This window comes from Adiantum capillus-veneris, chromosome 13, assembly GCF_014529385.1.
Source record: "Adiantum capillus-veneris isolate H3 chromosome 13, ASM1452938v2, whole genome shotgun sequence".
NCBI lineage: Eukaryota > Viridiplantae > Streptophyta > Polypodiopsida > Polypodiales > Pteridaceae > Adiantum > Adiantum capillus-veneris.
In genome coordinates, this window is record NC_140943.1 from 46,417,755 (window position 1) to 46,427,737 (window position 9,983).

The following is a 9,983-nucleotide window of genomic DNA, read 5'->3' on the forward strand; positions in this document are numbered from 1 at the left end:
AACTCAGCTACCACCTGCTCCCTCCCAACAAGATTGGTTACAAGATATTGATTCCTCTGACGACGAGCCACCCAAGACGCAGTCAAAGCCAGTGAGGGCAGGATTAAGAAGGAGGTTAGTGACATTGCAAGAAGAGGAGGAGGAAGAAGAGGAAACACATCATGAAGCCTCGCAACCAGAAAGTGATTCCGAAGAGGAAGAGCAAGCAAGAACCTCTTCTAAACCACAACCAACACAAGCATCAGAGCCGGAGACTGAGGGAGAGGAAGAAGAACACACCCCATTGATGACAAGGAAAAGGAAAATACCTCCCACAACTCCAGTACAAGAGGATCCACTACAAAAGAAGGCTTGCCTTGAACGCCTAAAATAAGCATACAAGAAGCAACGGGTAGTAGCCGGTGACCGGAGCAGTGGACTCCACGAGAACCACGTGTCAGGAAGCCCTCAGTCACCATGGCCGAAGAGGACCTCCTTCTCAAAGCATATCTAAAGGAAGAGGAGGAAAGACTTGCCAAAGAGAGGATGGAAAGAATGGGGGGCTCAGCAGCATATGAACCACTTGTAACAGAACAACAGCCTCCATCTCCTCCTCCACAAGCCGAAGAGCCACACATCTCAGAAGCACAACGTGCACAAGCAACACAAATAGAGCCTGAGATAGCTAAAGACGAAGCTTAGAAGCAAAATCAAGATTCAACTCAATTGAGTGGAGAAAATTACGACAAGAAAGGTATCTGTCTTTGTAACAAGAACTTACATACTAAGTCAACAATATGCAGGACTTGAAGGAGAGGGAGAGCCAGAGGTCCAAAGTGCTCCAATTATTGTCAACCTCAAAGATGATGAAGCGGCTCCGCCTCCAAAGGAAGAAACTGTCAAGCTTGCTATGCCAGAGAAGCAAAAAAAAAGATGAAAGTCTAGCTCACACACCAATAGCTGAATCATCAAAGGCACGAGAAGACACATCTGCAGTACCACTTAAATTCCACACTCCGCTAGCAGTGGTCCCACCGCCGATGCAGACCTTCGGTCAAGGCTTGGACTTCTTTGCTTCTCAGATTACAATGATGACCGAAGGAATGAAGCATCAGGCCAGGCAGCTTGAGCAAGAAACAACTACAAAGAGATTTCAGCTTGAAAAGGCACTCCAAGAAGTAGCTCAACTGAAAGAACAGCTAGCCAGCACTAATGATGAGCTAAGAAAACTACATACTCAGTTTACAGCAGAAAAGGAGCTGCATCAAAAAGCAAGACATGAGTATAGTGGACTCAAATTTATGTATGATCTGGGCACGGATCGCATCACTTCCTTAAAGGCCCAAGTCCAGCTTCAAAGTGAACTCATCGACAAGCTCAAAGGCTATGCAGCAGCCGAGGCCACCTCCTTCTCAGCTCAAATAGCTATGCAAGAAAAACATCAGAAGATAGAAGAGCTCGAGAAGAAGCTGAGGATGGAAGCCTTCCAGAGAGAAGAGCTGGTAGCTCAATCTATGCTACAAAAAGACCAACTCCTTCTAGAAAATGCAAATTTAAAGCAACAGTTGGCACTCTTAAAAGCTTCAAGTTCACGGCCAAATATAGCGCCTACATCTACCAGGCCTGAAGCCAGGCCACTAGAGACAGAAGGGACTGTACAGCTAGAGATGCCTCCAGTGGAACCAGTATCTGCACTCGCTACAGAGCCAGATCCTACTACAGCTGAAGCAGCAGACAAAGAGCTTACATTGAATGAATTGGCATAGCTGCAGTTAAGAGAGCGCATGGAGACCCTCCATGAGAGGTATCATTGGAAGAGCCTAAGCTGGGAGCAGCGTATACTACACTCTGCAAATGTCGCTCGCCTGACTCCCCAACAGATAAATGAAGCTTGGTATGTGCGCATGCTTCCCTTTCCACTGATGAAGTTTGAATCTCTTGATTTCAAGTAGAGTATATTAGCTGAGCTTAAAAGGACAACAGAGGAGCAGCAGGTGTCGGAGAAAAGTCTTGAACCTACATGGCGACAGAGATGGCTTAAGAAGCATCCAGAATTTCTTATCCATCAAGTCCACGCACCTAGATACATTAAAGAAGATCCTACAGTCTGCCCCACTTGGATACACATGGCAAGAGTTTGAGCACCTTCAGAAGGAGCATCCCACTTGGATGAACTATCCACTACTGCCAGCTCCTAATCCAGGTGACTACCTTACAGAAGAATATATGATCAGATCATTGACTGAAGCTGAGGAAATGTACAGAGGTCTCCCAGACCTATCTACAGGCATGCTAAGGAAAATATGTCAGATGCTACTAACCTGTATACAGGTATACCACCAGATGGAGTTAACCAACACTCCCTGGTTGGGTTTTTTGGAGGGTACAAGAGGCCTATACTATGATCTATCCGCCCAACCAGATGAAGTCATTTTGCATGGATTTTTTGCTCGTCTAATGTTTTTGCCCAGCTACTAACTCCAAACATTCGAAGAGGCTTTCTACACCAACTTCTTCTCCTATAATTCAAAGATCTTCAACATCGAAGTTGCAGACCTTAGATCAAGATATGTAAGCTATACAACAATGGAGTTGAAGCATGGGATCCAGAATATCCCACTATCAGCCATTGAAAAGGAGAAGAAGGCCCAGTTCAAAGCGGCCCTTAAGCTTATGGCAGGGCGCAGATTACAAAGATGTCCACTCAATTGGACAGATGAAACGCCAAGCGCTTAAACACACTCCACAACAACCCCATGTCGAGGACGACTTGGTTTAGGAGGGGGGGAGTGTTGCATGTCAGCAACGGTGGATAGCGGCCACCACCACATCAAGTCAAATCCCCGCCTTTTTGTATTAATTTTCTGCTATGAAGTCGAGCTCGTAATATTTTTGCTATTCAAATGTAAAGGGTTTATCTTCTGGGGCCATGGGCTTCCAAGTTGTACTGATTCCCAACTCAAGCACACAATTGATTATTGAGCCATGTATCTATGGGAAAGCCTCCTCCCACAAGACCTAAGTATAAAGGTTAAAATGAAGGGTTTTGTAGGGGGGATTTTATGAGTTGAAAAAACTCTCTGCGCGGGCAGCTTATCTATTTTTTTGTGTGTGCATCTTCTTTGATTGCTATCTTGTGCTGCACGAGTCGCATTGTAGAATCGAGACCACAGGCGTGTTCAGCTCATCGAGCTCTTCGATTCAACGCCAACCATTCGCCACGAGACACTACTTCACGAGCATCGAACTACGGACTTACAGGTGAGTTTTAGGGAGTTTAGGCTAGATTTCAACGAAACCAACCATAGAGTAGGGTAGCTCTCCCTTAGACGCAGCTGTAGACACCATCTGGGACCCTTTCCGACAACTTCCATTTTGCTGTCAGACAGTAAGCGTGTTTTCTGCCAGGGTGCAGAATTCAGGTTTGAGGGTCTAGGTAGCTTGGGGACATGTAGGAAATTACCTACGGTGAGTTTCGTGTCAAACCGAGGTCATTAGCCCAAGGTTTAGCTTAGTTTCGTGACGTAGGAGGTTCTTGGCAGATTTGGGTATTCGCGCACACACAGGAATTAGAGATCTTAGATGACCATTCCATAGGTATTCGACAAGAGGTTGACACCCTCTTGGTGCGCCTCCATGCCCTAATCGGGTCAGTGACGTCCGTAGTTGACATCTTTATGTGTTGAGTAGGTTCTCGCTTGCTACGAGCGACACTCAAAAAACATGTATGCATGTATATTATGAAGATCCCAATGGATATGCAGCAAACCCTGTCTATTATCCATTGGAAGAACCCTCGACACCAGAACCATGGAGCATGATAGGAAATACAGGACCACCAACAGCTGCAGAGGCAGTAGGAGAAGGGAGATATAGTTTAGATGAATGAACATTGTTGTTCATAGCCAACGGAGGCATGGGCAGACAGAGACATGCATACCAACAAAGGGGAGCTCAAGGAGCACCTCAACAACCCAAGGGACTGTGCTACAAGTGTGGTGGAGACCATTGGCTGAGAGACTGTCCTCATGGTGAAATCATTAGAGTCAACGCGTATTGCACTGAGTGTGGAGTTACTCATTTGATTCCCGATTGCCCCTAAAAACCCGAGCAAAGGAGTAAAAACCACCTTGAACATGCTAGAAATAGTACCTTCCAGTGGAGGGTCGGAAAATGAAACAATCATACCTATTCAGGCAGTAACACAAGCCCAAGCTCAAAGAATGAGGAACCAACCCATAGTTGAAGAGCCAAAAACCGATGCCCAAAGTTCAGAACGAAAAATCAGAGAAGCACTTGGAAAGCTAGAAAGGCGCGTATGAAAGCCAAGAAGGAACGAGTGCAAACAGCTCTATCCGAGGAGTTGAAACATACAAGGATAGACTAGAGAGGTTAGAGGATCTAGCTAGCTTAAGCTCACACACCACGGAAACCATAGCGCCCAAGGAAATAGCAGAGCCCAAAAGTGCGGGATCAGGAGGATCTGTATTGGCTGACAAGGTAAATGATCAGTTGGATGCGCTTCTAAAAGTTTATGAAGCTAGACTCAAAAAGAACCAAACCCAGGAGCAAAGGTGGATGACTTATCCATCTGCGGAAATAGAAAAACAAAGGTTGAAAATGTGTAAAAGGATGATTGAAACAACTCAATCATTGATGGAAGACCCGCTGGGTAAACCTACAAATTGGCATGAGGCACCGGCTCTAACCCCTATCCAACCAACTTTAGAGGAACAAGTAGAAACAAAAGAAAGACTCACTAATGCCTATGAGTCCAGAGGAGAGCCTATCTTAGTGCCAAATACAACAGATGAGGCAAGTGACAGGCTCCAGCCTAAAATATTGACAGAAATGGGTAAGGACTGTAACGATCTAGACGATCTGTGGAAGCAAATCCGTGAGGCCAACGAGGCTAATAGGATGAGTAACCACATGAATAGCACGAGAAAAGAAGAGAATGTAACCTTACCTCCTATTGAAGAATTTGAGGCAAGGTCATAAATGAACTTTGAGATACATTCACAAGGGGGAGACCAAGGATCAATTAGTTCGGGGCACAGCCAACCAGACTCGCTGAGAACTTGACCCTCTTACCTAGGAGAGTATGAAGCCAAGTCGGAAGTGAGAGCAATCTCATCTCAAAGACTTTCTTCTAACAAAGTGATGGATTCGTAAGGATTGATTGAGTTGTTGTCCACTCCGGTGGCATGAACCATCACATTAGTAGAACTCCTAAGGTTACGGCCAAACATGTGGACCACAATAGGTAAATGCCTAGAAAAATTTGGAGTGAAAGACCCCACCTTGAAGCTACAGGAAGGGATCAAAGAATTGGACAGGCCTCAACTAAACACTAGGCTAGTACCATTAAACAAGGTTGGAGAGTATTGCGAGGGAGAAGATGGAAACACCACGCTACTAGTAGAATTCCAAGGAGTAGTTTCCAAAGCTATTCTTGACAGGGGAGCGGGAGTTGCTAACGCCACCAAGGAAATCTGGAAAAAATGGGAAAAACCAGCTTTGAGGGCTACCAGAATGAAACTGCAATTGGTAGATGGGTTCATGGAGAAGCCTCTAGGACTCATAGAAAAAGTGATTGTCACTTCGTGTGGAATTGAGTATGAGCATACATTTGCAATAATCGATTTCGACAAAAAGAAAAATTATGAGATCATCTTGGGACGACCATTCATGCGACAATTGAAGATGGTCCAAGATTGGGGTTACGACCATATAAACCTCAGACGTGGTGAGACAACAACTCAAATACACCTAAAAGACCATGGTTACAAAGATGTGAACCAAACACCTGTGGAAGAGTTTGATTCAGCTATAGTAGCAGAATCGTAACTCCTAGCATGGTTAGGGCAACAAAAAGAGCTATGGATGTGCGGAGCTTCACATTGTGGAAGCTTAAGAAGAGAGGAATGCGTCTTAGAGAGAGCTATTGAGGACAAGGAGTATATTCCGGAACCTTTCCCTGAAGATTCCTTGAAACCTCTAGAATGGGAACACATACTAGCAACATTGGATGTCTGTACCATTACAGATAGTCCAGCAATAAAATTTTGTGATAAGGATGGCTATGATGTGCTACCCTACTACATGGTAAACATTATACCAAGAGAAGATGAGACGATAGAACCACTAGAACAAGAAGTGTTTTATAACTCCTCTGAACATGTGGAAGTAAATGATGATGCAGATAATGAGTGTTCAGACACCTCAAGCAAGCATGGATGAGATGCCACTACGGCCAATGATGGGAGCAAGAGCATTTGCAAAATGGGGCATTGATTTTGTGGGACCTATCTCACCCCCTGCATATCGCACCCATACCCAATATATCATTGTGGCTACGGACTATCTCACAAAATGGGTCGAAGCCAAGGCAACACAAAAAGCAGATGCACGCACCACTGCACAATTTTTGTATGAGAATGTTTTGGTACGATATGGGTCGCCAATAAAAAATTGTCAGTGATCGTGGAACACATATTCTTAAGGAAGTCATTGAATATCTGCTAGAGGAATTCATGGTCATACATACAAAATCTGCTCCATACCATCCACAGGCCAGTGGACAAGCTGAGGCCACAAATAAAACACTATGCACAGTTCTCACTAAAATAGTGTCAAAATCAAGAACAGATTGGGATCTATGGGCATACAGGGTAGCTTACAAAACATCGATAGGAACAACACTGTACAACATGGTGTTTGGCCTACATGCTATACTACCCATAGAGTTTTTAATTCCAACTCTACAAGTAGCAAAACGCTTAGAATGGAGAGGGCATGAGCTCTCTTCAAGAGTAGATGATCTTGAAAAGCTAGTTGAACTACGCTTGAGAGCTGTAGCTTCAATCTATGCTAAAAAGAGAAGACAAAAATATATTTTTGACAAGCACGTGCGCACTAAAGAGTTCAAAACAGGTGATTATGTACTTGTTTATACTTTGAAGCAACATGCCAAGAAAATTAAAAAGCGAGGGATGGGACCCTTTGTGATTAGTGATCTATCCCAAAGTGGAGCTGTCAAACTTGCTACATTAGCAGGTGAAGAAATGCCAAACTGGATTAGTGGATGTCGACTGAAGAAATATCATCTACCACTCACACAGGAGATGCTCCAGCAAATACATCAAGGAAAACAATGAATGAAGAAAAAATAGCGAGTACGAGAGGAAGCTCAAGTAGAAGCAAAAGAACGCATTGCAAAACGACGCCTTCTGCGACAACAACAACAAAGTGGAACAGCATTGCGAATCAATTCCATTTGACTGACGAAGTTGGATGAAGACACAATGGAGCCAATATTTGTAGTCAAAGTGGGCAACAATCAAGTTGAATCGATAGCATTGCTTGATTCGGGAGCTCAAGTAGATTTGATCACTTACGGATTTTACCAACAGCTCAAATCCACAGGTCATCTTCATCCTACTTCTAAAGTGCTGGAAAGTAGTACATCACACCCATTGAAAACATTGGGATGGAATATATTGCATGTACAAATACATCAATATATTTACCCACACACATTCTATGTGGTGGAGGATGAAAGCACACAACACCCAATGATGTTGGGGCAACCTTGGCAAAAAGAGTACAATGTGCAGATAGATTGGAATGCAAAGGAAGTCAAAATTCAGCATGCACATGAACAACAAGTGATAGCCTTTGCTCAGCAATACCAGAATAATCAGCTGCAAGCCATGCAATCACTGGAAAAAGAGCCAAAAGCAAAAATGCCCCCAAAGAACAACATGATACCCGAGACCAACAATCAGGTAAAGGCCAACCATGCTAATTACAGACATACAAAGATCTAGGTTACCAAAACAAGGGAAACAAGTATGGATGCGGAAGGATAGAAATGACATAGCAGACAAACAACAATGCAACAAAAGAATTCCAACGAAGCAGACAGATCAACCAAAAACCAAGAGTATAAAACAGATATGGATTCCAAAGAAAATGCTCAGCAAAAACCCAAATGTCACTCGCATTTGGATACCAAAACCAAAGCAAAAGGGACTCCCTTCAGTACAAGCAACAACAGAAGGCAGACAACTGCATTTGAAAAAGGACAGCCGACTTATGTAGATGCCAATCAGCAACAAAACAGTAACAACAAAGAAAGTAGCCAAACATCTACAAAAACCGGCAGAAGCAAAATACAAATGGAAAGCAAAGAATTTACGGCCCACGGCCATTCCGACCAAGCCAATCCTCTCCATAGAAACAGCTACGGCTCTATCAACAGTGTCGGCAAAGCAATTGCCTTTTGCAAAAAAGATAATTAAACAGAGAGCAGTAGAGTTACAATTGTTACTTGCAAAGAAAACAGGAAACCTCGACGGCCAATGCCAATAAGCATCTTGCTTATTCCCTTCTCTTGCACAACATTAATTTTTCCATGCATTGACCGAGTATGCATCAACTAGGGCCACATTAATCGGCCAAGCATTAGCACAAATTTTTCAACCGATACACGACACATACTCTGAGGCGATAGTTTGTCGTCTGGGAGGACTCCGGCTAGGAGGGGGGGAGGCATTCACAAATGCGGAACCAATAGCAGAAAGAGCAAAAAAGGGCATGCTTTTCGACTATTTTAAGGGTTGTTGTTTGATTGCAAATTTTTTTGGAGTAACCCAAGTACATATGCCCTTATACATCATGTATCTATAGGTATATGGGGCCAAATGCCAAATCAAGCCCCTAGGTGTGTGTATATAAGTAGAAATAGCCATTTTTCGGGCAAAATATTGGTAAAACGGAGAAATCCGGCCATAAAAATTGCATGTGAGTGTATATAATGTTTTGCGGTGATGTTTGTGATTTATTATGATTTTTGGGGATTTTTCGGGTTTGATTTTCTATTTTCCTTTTAATTTTGCTAATTTTTGACAGAAAAACTTCAAAAATACAAAAAGCAGGTGAAAAAAGATCGTAATGAAAAAAAAAATATATGGGGATTATCAGTGCCTATGGGACAACCTATGGTACAGTGGGGGTGCAATTATGAGACTGGAGCGGAAACCGTGTTTTGGCCAAGTTTTGACCGAAATGCCAAATTTTTGGTAAATAGAGCAAATGGAGTCCAAATCAAGAAATTTTTGAGCCTAAACCGCATCTCGCAAGAAGATAGGAGCACATGTCTAATTTCATGAAAAGTGGTTCGGGGACCTCCATTATAAGAAATTTTCACCTCATTTTTAGCTCATTCTCACTATTGACTTTGTGGAGAGCGCTTCTGCCACCTAGAGCGGACGGACCTTCCAGCAGCTTCTACGACGCGCACGACTACCTGACAAGCTCGAGACATGAGAGGTAGGCTCACCACCTTGAGCTTTTCGCGCATGTTTGTCGTTTTGTCGCGAAAACTAGCGTAGGGTTCACACACAAAGCGGGCGGTAGAGACCTACTAGTAGAGACGACGGCCTAATGGCTAACCCAAAAGCAACAAGACTTCATCGGCAGCTTACCCTAGCCTAGGAGACTAGTCCTGGATGTCCAAAGGCAGTAGAAAACCATTGCGAAAAACCCTAATTCCTAGAAACCTGCAAGAGGCCACCAAACGGGAAATCGGCGAAACGGCGACCAAATGCCACCAAAATTCATGGGTAGGAGCATCTCGACATGCTCGACAAGTCTATGTGACCCGCATGACCAAAAAGTGACCTGAAGCGGCACAATTATTACAGGAAGTTTGTTTGTAATTTTTTTTATAAATCTCATTTTTGACTCTCTTGTTAAAGAAAAACACCCTGTATCTATGAACTCATTTGCAAGAAAGCTCATTCACTGCACTCAAGAATGCTTTGACTAATGCACCTGTGTTACCATTGCCCGATTTTGACCGACCATTCTTTGTTGTAGTCATTGATGCTAGTGGAAAAGGTATCGGAGCAGTTCTCATGCAAGATAACCATCCACTTGCATTTGAAAGTCGTAAATTTAAACCCTTATAATCTAAAATGAGTACATATGAGAAAGAA

General features: G+C 43.5%; 1 pseudogene; it reads left to right on the forward strand.

Moving 5' to 3' along the window:
- The first annotated feature begins 456 nt into the window (after positions 1-456).
- LOC147443922 (uncharacterized) lies at positions 457-1,931 on the forward strand (annotated as a pseudogene).
- Positions 1,932-9,983: the final 8,052 nt, after the last annotated feature.